Raw genomic sequence first — 10,358 nt, 5'->3', positions numbered from 1 at the left:
AGCTCAGAAAGAGGAAGAGGCGTTAGTATTGTGCAATGCATAGCTTGGGGGTAATTTTTTCTAGAAAAGGAAAAAAAACATTGTGTGAAGGTGTTATGTGGAATGTTGGATGTTTTATAATCATTATTATTATTTATTTGAATAACTTTTTTTTACCAAACCCCTACTCTATTTTATCTAAGTAATCCTTCAATGTATAAAATGTATTGCCTAACAGGTACTTTTCAGCTGCCTTTTTAAATAAGTGTATTTTTGCAATTTCTTTTATCTGTTTTGGTAATCTATTGTACAGTTTTATTCCCTGATAGAAAATGCTGTTTTGAGTTTTATGTTTATTTTTTCTTGGCAAATGTGAATTGAGTCTAGCTCTTGTTCCTTGGTCATGGACAGAACTGTTTGTGCAGTAATTATCAATGTTATTTTTGATGTGTAAAAGTGACTGGTAAATGTATTCACATGGAGCAGTTAAAAAAGTCCCCAGTGTTTTGAACAGATCTTTACAATGACCTCGACTACCATTTTTGGTTACGATTCTTATGGCTCTTTTCTGGAGTTTGAAAATTATGTCCATATTTTGTGCATTTTTCCTAAAAAAAGATATTCTGTTTGCAAGTACCTTTGTGTGTTCACACCACTTCAACTGACAAGGGAACCTCCCCATCGCACCCCCTCAGATTTAGTTATAAGTTGGAACAGTGGATAGGCCTTGAAAAACTGAACACAGATCAATTAAGAAAACAGGAAGAAGTTGTGTGGAACTATGAAAAAAATAAGCAAAATGTACAAACTGAGTAGTTCATGCGCAAGATAAGCAACATCAAGGAGAATGTGAGCGCTGGAGCACCGAGGTCCCATGGTTAGCGTGAGCAGCTGCAGAACGAGAGGTCGTTGGTTCTAGTCTTCCCTCGAGTGAAAAGTTTAATTTTTTTATTTTCAGACAATTATTATCCGTCCGTCCGATGTGATCACTTTTTTGGGAGTGACTATCACATCCACAAGAAAACCTAAATCTGGCAAGATAGAAGACTCTTTTTACCCATTTGCCAAGTGCACAAGTTAGGTGGGTCGACAACATTTTCATGTCATGTGACGCACATGCCGTCACCAGTGTCATATAGAATATATCAGACGTGTTTTCCTGTGGAGTAATCGGTTGACTTTGCGATCAAATGTTTTCGGTTCCCATTGGAGAGGCACGTCCTTTCGTATACTAATCGCACGGTACTGCGGTGCGGTCGCAAAACACAGACACTAAACTTATTACAGTAAACAGGGACGTCAATGAACGAAAGGACAGATCATAACTTTGCGAAAATAAAGAAAGTAAACTTTTCACTCGAGGGCAGACTTGAACCAAGGACCTCTCGTTCCGCAGCTGCTCACACTAGCCACGGGACCACAGCGCTCCTGAGATGATACGCTCCTCGATGTTGCTTATCTTGCGCATGGACTACTCAGTTTGTGTATTTTGCTTATTTTTTTCACAGTTCCACACAACTTCTTACTGTTTTCTCGATTGATCTGTGTTCAGTTTTTCAAGGCCTATCCACTGTGCCAACTTATACCTAAATCTGAGGGAGGTGCGATGGGGAGGTTCCCTTGTGAGAATCAATATTCCTTCCTAGAAATTTTGCATTTGTTACACAGTATGTAGAGGTGCCATCTACATTTAATTTAACATTGTCATTTTCTCTCTTCAAACTGAAATTCATGGCATTAGTTTTCTTTGTGTTCAATGTCACTTTATTGCTTATTGACCAGTTGTAAACTTCCTTGAGAGCATTCTTTGCAAGGAGTTCTCTTGTTTTCTCAGTGACTACAATATTGCTGTCATGAGCAAAGAGAATTTTTTCACCACTGGGAAAGTCATTGATGTATATCAGCAATAGATTGGTCCTAATATGCTACCTTGCAGAACCCCTATATTAATGTATTTTGGCTCTGATAAGTGTTTTACTAAATGTTTAGATCTATTTAAAGTATGTGTTATTTCTGCTCTTTGTACCCTATCTGCTAGGTATGATCGAAACCAGTCATTAGCTACCCCTCTTACTCCTAATGCCTCTAATTTATTTAACAGAATCTTGTGGTCAACTGCATCAAAGGCCTTAGAAAGATCCAAAAATATGCCTGTGACACACTCATCTTTAATGTGCACGTCACTTGGTGCCGCGAGGTGGCTGTTTTGACTGCGTAACCTGGTTGCCCATTGTTATATATATGAATTGTACTTTATAGTCAGTGAAAACTGTTTAATCTAGCTACCTTATTTCTGAGGCATGTCTATATAGTTACCTGTTGGCTTGTATCATGAGCTTGAGCTGTTTACTAAACTGTTTGCATCTACTAAAAACAAAATTAAGGAAAATTTTATGCCTCAGTAGTCGTCAAAGTTTCCTGCATAACGTTTGTGCTTTTCTGCATTTGTAGTATGTTTAATTTTTACTAAATAATTAATGAGTTGTCTATGTGTTACAGGATAGGTGATTGTATCTCTTGTTAAGTATGGTCTGCTTAAAGATGCCTGTGTACCATGTGGAAGTTTTTAATGAAGGTTTCAAGTACTGTGGTAGTGGCAGTTGCCGTCCTATGTTACTAGAGAAGGAGGAATTATTGCTACTGGCGTTGCCTCTGCCACCGCTTCTATCATCATAAATTTGAACTGAATTTGTCAGTCATTCTGGCTACTCGAAGGCAATGGCATTTTGATAATTACTGCCAATAGCTGATGGTTGATATTTGTGACATATTCATTTGATCGTATGTTTTGCTGTTTGTAATGTAAAGGTATTTTTACTTCGTTTAATATTCTCTACTAAAAGGAAGTGATTTTGTACTAATGCCGTTTTGAGGTATTTGCTATCAGCCGTGTTATTGAAATTTAATCTTTTCAGTTCTGGAGGCAATTTGTTAATGTTAATCTTGGAATTTTGCTTTTTTAAAAATAAATTCATTAGTAAGAAACGTTAATAAATCCATTATGGCTCAGTACCCTTCCATTCAACACCAGCTACCTACCGCATTTCACTGGTAGCAGAGCGAGCTTGTAAACGAGTGGCAGGATTCTGATCCTGTCTAGTGGTAGGGGTAAAATTTTATGATTACATTTGTGTGAACCAAATTACTGTTTGAATATTTTTGGTTTCAGGTGTATTTGTTACTGATGGTGGAACATGGATCCAAGATTGGTGGTTGGAATTTCTTATCTGACAAAACAACAAATTAAGTATGAGCTGGCTGTACATGGGGAAAATCAGGAAGGTAGCATGGGTGAAAAGGTGCAGCGCCTGCACGGGTCGCTGAGTCACGCGATTGTTATCAACACGGACACCGTAGGTGAGGTATGCAACACTTGTTCTGTTTGCGACAGCCTCCTGCACAGCTTGCAGGCCAACCTTCAGTTATTGCAGGGCAGTGTGCCTACACATGCACAATTGTTTCGCATTCCAGCGCAAATGAATCACCTTGTTAATCATGTTGGCAACCTTAGTGTAATTAATTCAGATCCTAAGCAGAAGACAGTCATTGAAAGATTGAAGGATAAAGTAATTAAGCTTCAGATTGATAGGAGTCTTGCGAACTGGCAAGCAAATGCGGTGAAGGAAGAGTGTTCTGATCCCAGGGAAGGTTACAGTTCTAACATACATAGTTGGTACTGTAGAGGGGGATAATTGTCATTACTGGAATTTATTTAGTAAGTTGCCTAATCCACTTCTGACTGTACTTCAGGGCATTTCAAAGTTGGGTATGGACACGAATGATCAAACTGTTGACTTGTTAGGGTTAACAGTTTGTTTGCAGAATAAGGGCAGAGTTTTACAACTTGCCGATATTGTCATTTATCAGGCTATGTATCCGTTAGCCCAAGGCAAACTTAGCATAGTAATTGCTGACGCTATTGTAGGGGGGATGTCACTCACCAGGTTTAGGCAAAAGTTGTTAGAAAATGGTTTGTCTAGCAGGTTTCGTTAAGGACTCAATAATCGGTATGTTTATTGTGTCCAGGGTCCTGAGGAGAATTTGGCCCGGTATATTGAGGAAATTAGAATGGCAGTTACAGCGTTGTCTCTTAATGTTCCTGAACTGGAAGTTGTGAACAATATTATCGAAGGAATGCATCCTATGGATTGGTCGCGAGTGCTTTTTGTTGAGAGTCCACAAAGTATTTTGGACCTTGATGGGTTAGTTACAGAGATTGAGGAATTTGTTTTAGCGATAAGAGGCAGGGCGCTATTCCAGATGATTCTAGCTTAATAGGTGAGAGATCTGTTAGCAGAGAAAGTTTGTTAGAGCATAGACCCATAAAGTCAGGTGCTTGTTATCGTTGTAATCAGCCTGGACATTTTGTGCGTGAATGTTCGGCACCCTGAGAGAAAGGGAAACAAGAGCTGACGCCAGAAGGGTGCAGGTTTCTGTGGAAGCCTGCGTAAATTAATTAGCAGGACCTGTAAAATCAGAGCATCCGCTCCAGGGAATCTGCCTTTTATGCATGCCACTTTAGGCCGTGAGCCAGTTTGTGCATTGTTAGATTCTGGCAGCAACCTTCCGCTACTTAGTGAATCTTGGTATCGTAGGTTTTCTCGAATTTGTAAATTTCCTAAGCTCCAAAAGTCCCAAGTTAAGTGTCAGAGTGTTAATGGCAGGATAATTTCAGTCATAGGAAATATGGTTTTGTATCTGAAGATTGAACAGTGGCCACGGCCATTTGAGTTTATGGCGGTACATGGTTTGAGTACCGATGTATTGTTAGGGTGTGATTTCTTTGAACACACTGGTTGCATGTTGAATTAAATAAATTTTGTCCTGGAAGAAAGTACCTGTTGTGATCATAAGCGATCATGACGAATATGTGCTGTGGTGGAAGATGGGTCTTCCTTTAATTTTTCGTATTTGGAATTGAGCGGGTCAAAGCTATATTACAGGTGTTAAATCAGTACCTGGACACCACTAATAAGATTAAACACGCCATTCAGCTAACAGGCGAGGTGCCAGCTCGGCAATCCCCTTAGTGATTATCACCCCCTAAAATGAAAGAACTTCACAAGATAATTGTTCATCAATTGGCCGATGGGGTTATTCATCCATCCACCTCTTCCTATCCTTTTCCAGTATTTTTAGTGGCAGAGGCCGGGGATCAAGGGTTCCAGGCTGTGGTTGATTATTGCCAGTTGAACCAGAAGGTGACTTTAGACTCAGTCCCGCTTTCGGATCTACATGATTGTTTTACCTGGTTTTCAGGTAGGTGCGTGGTATTTTTCTATCCTGGATCTGAATCAAGCATATCATCAGATACTGTTAGCTGAGGAGTCAAAGCCCTTGACTGCATTTTGTACTGACTGGAATATATTTGAATATAATCTTGTCCCTTTTCGTTTGGCTATGGGAGCTGCTGTGTTGTCCCATCTTTCAGATTCTGTGTTAAGGGACTTAAAGTGTGTATATATTTACCTAGATGATGTCATGATTTATAGTGAGAACTTTAAAGAAATCTTAAGTCATTTAGGTCAGGTGTTATGCTGGCTGCAGAATGCGGGGTTAATGGTTAAGCCATGAAAAGTTAGCCTGACTAGGAAGGAAATTTCTTTCTGGGATCACCTAATTTCGGGCAGTGGGGTAAGAACTGATCAAGAACATACTAAAGCCATCCATCAGTTTCCGGTGCCCCAGAATAAGAAGGATATTGCAAGATTCGTCAGGATGACAAATTTGTTTCAAAAATTTGTGCCAAAGTTTGCACATCTAGTGGCCCCTCTTAATCAACTGAGGCGGAAGGGGGAGAAACTTGTTTGGGGCGAATCTCAGCAAGCATTCTTTGACACTCTGAAAGTCACTTTATCTAATGCTCCGGTTTTGGCCTTATCTTATTTTGAGAAGGATTTTGTTCACCAAACCAATGCTTCTAATTCTAGGATTGCCATGGTCCTCTTACAAGAAAACGAGGGTGAAATACAGCCAGTTGGCTATGCCTCAAGATCTTAGTCCACCATTTGGTATATGAGTTAGAAGCGTTGGTGGTGTTATTGGGCTTGGAGTGTTTCAAGATCTATCTTGAACATAAATCTTTCCTGTTAGAAACCAACAACCAAGTATTATCATGGCTTCTAGCTTGGCCGTGGAAAACAGGATGCATAGCCAGATGGGCAGTGAGAGTTTCTGTATTCCGTTTTCAGGTGCGTCATATCAAGGGCATGGATAATAAAGTGGCTGATGCCCTACATCAAATGTTTCCTGAAGACGATTATGGCCAATCCAGTGAGTGTGACCAGGAGTATGTTTGTGTGGGAGCAGTTTTAGCCGAGATTCTGGGCTGGTTTGGTGATCTGAGTCAGCAGCAGGATGAGGATCCTCAGTTAAAGGGGTAGAGGTTCCGTGATATTCCATTCAAAGATGAATTCTGTGTTTTGGGATTCGTTATGACGGCAAAGAGAAGTTGTGTCTACCCAAGGGGTTGGTGCTGGCTGTGTTTCAGTATTTCCATAAGTCCTTATATGCGGGTCATTTGGGTGTTTATAAGACCATCATGAAAATATAGCAACACCTTACCTGGCCCACCTTAAACGGGGACGTTCAATAGTTAGTGGGCTGATGCCAAGAGTCTGTAAAGCAAAACTCGTTCAGCATATGTGTAAAGGGGAACTAACTTCGACCAGGGAGGAAAACCCCATGAACAAAATCTATGTCGATTATCTTGGACCCTTGCCACGCACCTGGCCTGGAAATAGGTGTCTCTTCATCATGGTTGATGCGTTCTCTAGATTTGTGTGGTTAATGCCGAGCAAGTCAGGAACGTCTGGAACCAGTATTGAACTTTTGGGTCGGCTGTTTGCCTTGTATAGTCCTCCCAGAGTATTAGTGAGTGATAATGCGCCGCCATTTGTCTCAAAACAATTTAAAAGTTTCTGTTTTGGTAGTGGGATATCTACATCTACATCTACATGATTACTCTGCAATTCACATTTAAGTGCTTGGCAGAGGGTTCATCGAACCACAATCATACTATCTCTCTACCATTCCACTCCCGAACAGCGCGCAGGAAAAACGAACACCTAAACCTTTCTGTTCGAGCTCTGATTTCTCTTTATTTTATTTTGATGATCATTCCTACCTATGTAGGTTGGGCTCAACAAAATATTTTCGCATTCGGAAGAGAAAGTTGGTGACTGAAATTCGTAAATAGATATCGCCGCGACGAAAAACGTCTTTGCTTTAATGACTTCCATCCCAACCCGCGTATCATATCTGCCACACTCTCTCCCCTATTACGTGATAATACAAAACGAGCTGCCCTTTTTTGCACCCTTTCGATGTCCTCCATCAATCCCACCTGGTAATGATCCCACACCGCGCAGCAATATTCTAACAGAGGACGAACGAGTGTAGTGTAAGCTGTCTCTTTAGTGGACTTGTTGCAACTTCTAAGTGTCCTGCCAATGAAACGCAACCTTTGGCTCGCCTTCCCCACAATATCTATGTGGTCTTTCCAACTGAAGTTGTTTGTGATTTTAACTACCAGGTACTTAGTTGAATTGACAGCCTTGAGAATTGTACTATTTATCGAGTAATCAAATTCCAACGGATTTCTTTTGGTACTCATGTGGATCACCTCACACTTATCGTTATTTAGCGTCAACTGCCACCTGCCACACCATACAGCAATCTTTTCTAAATCGCTTTGCAACTGATACTGGTCTTCGGATGACCTTACTAGACGGTAAATTACAGCATCATCTGCGAACAACCTAAGAGAACTGCTCAGATTGTCACCCAGGTCATTTATATAGACAGGAACAGCAGAGGTCCCAGGACGCTTCCCTGGGGAATACTGATATCACTTCAACTTTACTCGATGATTTGCCGTCTATTACTACGAACTGCGATCTTCCTGACAGGAAATCACGAATCCAGTCGCACAACTGAGACGATACCCCATAGGCCCGCAGCTTGATTAGAAGTCACTTGTGAGGAAAGGTGTCAAAAGCTTTCCGGAAATCTAGAAATACGAAATCAACTTGAGATCACGTGTGGATAGTGGCCATTACTTTGTGCAAATAAAGAGCTAGCTGCGTTGCACAAGAACTATGTTGTCTGAAACCATACTGATTACGTATCAATATATTGTTCCCTTCGAGGTGATTCATAATGTCTGAATACAATATATGCTCCAAAACCCTACTGCAAACCGATGTCAATGATATAGGTCTGTAGTTCGATGGATTACTCCTACTACTCTTCTTAAACACTGGTGCGACCTGCGCAGTTTTCCAATCTGTAGGTACAGATATCGGTGAGCGAGCAGTTGTACAGGGCTATTACAAATGATTGAAGCGATTTCATAAATTCACTGTAGCTCCACTCATTGACATATGGTCACGACACACTACAGATACGTAGAAAACCTCATAAAGTTTTGTTCGGCTGAAACCGCACATCAGGTTTCTGCCGCCAGAGCGCTCGAGAGCGCAGTGAGACAAAATGGCGACAGGAGCCGAGAAAGCGTATGTCGTGCTTGAAATGCACTCACATCAGTCAGTCATAACAGTGCAACGACACTTCAGGACGAAGTTCAACAAAGATCCACCAACTGCTAACTCCATTCGGCGATGGTATGCGCAGTTTAAAGCTTCTGGATGCCTCTGTAAGGGGAAATCAACGGGTCGGCCTGCAGTGAGCGAAGAAACGGTTGAACGCGTGCGGGCAAGTTTCACGCGTAGCCACGGAAGTCGACGAATAAAGCAAGCAGGGAGCTAAACGTACCACAGCCGAAGGTTTGGAAAATCTTACGGAAAAGGCTAAAGCAGAAGTATTTCTTAAACAGGAGATTGGAAAACCGATGGATCGGTCGTGGTGGAGATCATGATCAACAATTCATGTCATGGCCTCCACGCTCTCCCGACTTAACCCCATGTGATTTCTTTCTGTGGGGTTATGTGAAAGATTCAGTGTAAACCACCTCTACCAAGAAACGTGCCAGAACTGCGAGCTCGCATCAACGATGCTTTCGAACTCATTGATGGGGACGTGCTGCGCCGAGTCTGGGAGGAACTTGATTATCAGCTTGATGTCTGCCGAATCACTAAAGGGGCACATATCGAACATTTGTGAATGCCTAAAAAAACTTTTTGAGTTTTTGCATGTGTGTGCAAAGCATTGTGAAAATATTTCAAATAATAAAGTTATTTTAGGGCTGTGAAATCGCTTCAATCATTTGTAATAACCCTGTATATGATTGGTGCGTAATCTGAAAGGAACCTAATTGGTATACAATCTGGACCTGAAGACTTGCCCGTATCAAGCGATTTGAGTTGCTTCGCAACCCCTAAGGTATCTACTTCTAAGAAACTCATGCTAGCAGCTGTTTGTGTTTCAAACTCTGGAATATTCCATTCGTCTTCCCTGGTGAAGGAATTTCGGAAAACTGCGTTCAATAACTCCGCTTTAGCAGTACAGTCATCGGTAACAGCACCATCGGCACTGCGCAGCGAAGGTATTGACTGCGTCTTGCCACTTGCGTACTTTACATACGACCAGAATTTCTTCGGATTTTCTACCAAATTTCGAGACAATGTTTCGTTGTGGAACCTATTAAAGGCATCTCGCATTGAAGTCAGTGCCAAATTTCGCGCGTCTGTAAATTTTAGCCAATCTTCGGGATTTCACGTTCTTCTGAACGCATGCTTTTTCCATTGCATATGCAACAGCGTTCGGACCTGTTTTGTGTACCATTGGGGATCAGTTCCATCTCTTACCAATTTATGAGGTATGAATCTCTCAATTGCTGTTGCTACTATATCTTTGAATTTGAGCCACATCTCGTCTCCTTTTGCATAGTCAGTTCGGAAGGAATAGAGATTGTCTCTTAGGAAGGTTTTTAGTGACACTTTATCCGCTTTTTTAAATAAAATTATTTTGCGTTTGTTTCTGGTGGATTTGGAAGAAACAGTATTGAGCCTAGCTACAACGACCTTGTGATCACTAATACCTGTATCAGTCAAGATGCTCTCTATTAGCTCTGGATTGTTTGTGGCTAAGAGGTCAAGTGTGTTTTCGCAACCATTTATAATTCGCGTGGGTTCGTGGACTAACTGCACGAAATAATTTTCGGAGAAAGCATTTAGGACAATCTTGGAAGATGTTTTCTGCCTACCACCGGTTCTGAACAAGTATTTTTGCTAACATATCGAGGGAAGGTTGAAGTCCCCACCAACTATAACTGAATGAGTGAGGTATTTATTTGTTACGAGACTCAAATTTTCTCCGAACAGTTCAGCAACTATATCATTGGAGTCTGGGGGTTCGTAGAAGGAGCCAATTATTAACTTAGTTCGTCTGTTCAGTATAACCTCCACCCATACCAATTC

The sequence above is a fragment of the Schistocerca piceifrons genome, chromosome 7 (assembly GCF_021461385.2).
Source record: "Schistocerca piceifrons isolate TAMUIC-IGC-003096 chromosome 7, iqSchPice1.1, whole genome shotgun sequence".
NCBI lineage: Eukaryota > Metazoa > Arthropoda > Insecta > Orthoptera > Acrididae > Schistocerca > Schistocerca piceifrons.
This window is presented reverse-complemented; position numbering follows the sequence as displayed.